Consider the following 402-nt stretch of genomic DNA (forward strand, 5'->3'; position numbering starts at 1 on the left):
TACCTTTAAGTAGGTAATTATGTGGGTAACAAACCCTTAAAAGGGTATTTCCAGATTCCCACTCTAACTATTAATTGTCGAGTCAAAGCTTTTATAAAAAGTCAACAGAAAGGTTATTTGCGAATTAATACATAATTAGCAATGTAGGATACATGCAACCTGTTTGATCATTAAAATAACTTGGTAATTAATGTAAGAACATGTTCCAACATGTTCAACTCGACAATTTTCAGTTTAGGCTCGGTTTGGAACCGAAAGTCGCAAAGTTTGACTTCTGCTTTGACTTTCAGTTCTGACCCGTTTAAGCCAAGATTAGGATTGCCTTAGAGCTTCTTTTGAACCTATTTACATGTTAGTATAACTCTCTGAGATTATACAACTTGGTTCATTAGATATCCTATT

Source organism: Helianthus annuus, chromosome 3 (genome assembly GCF_002127325.2).
Source record: "Helianthus annuus cultivar XRQ/B chromosome 3, HanXRQr2.0-SUNRISE, whole genome shotgun sequence".
NCBI lineage: Eukaryota > Viridiplantae > Streptophyta > Magnoliopsida > Asterales > Asteraceae > Helianthus > Helianthus annuus.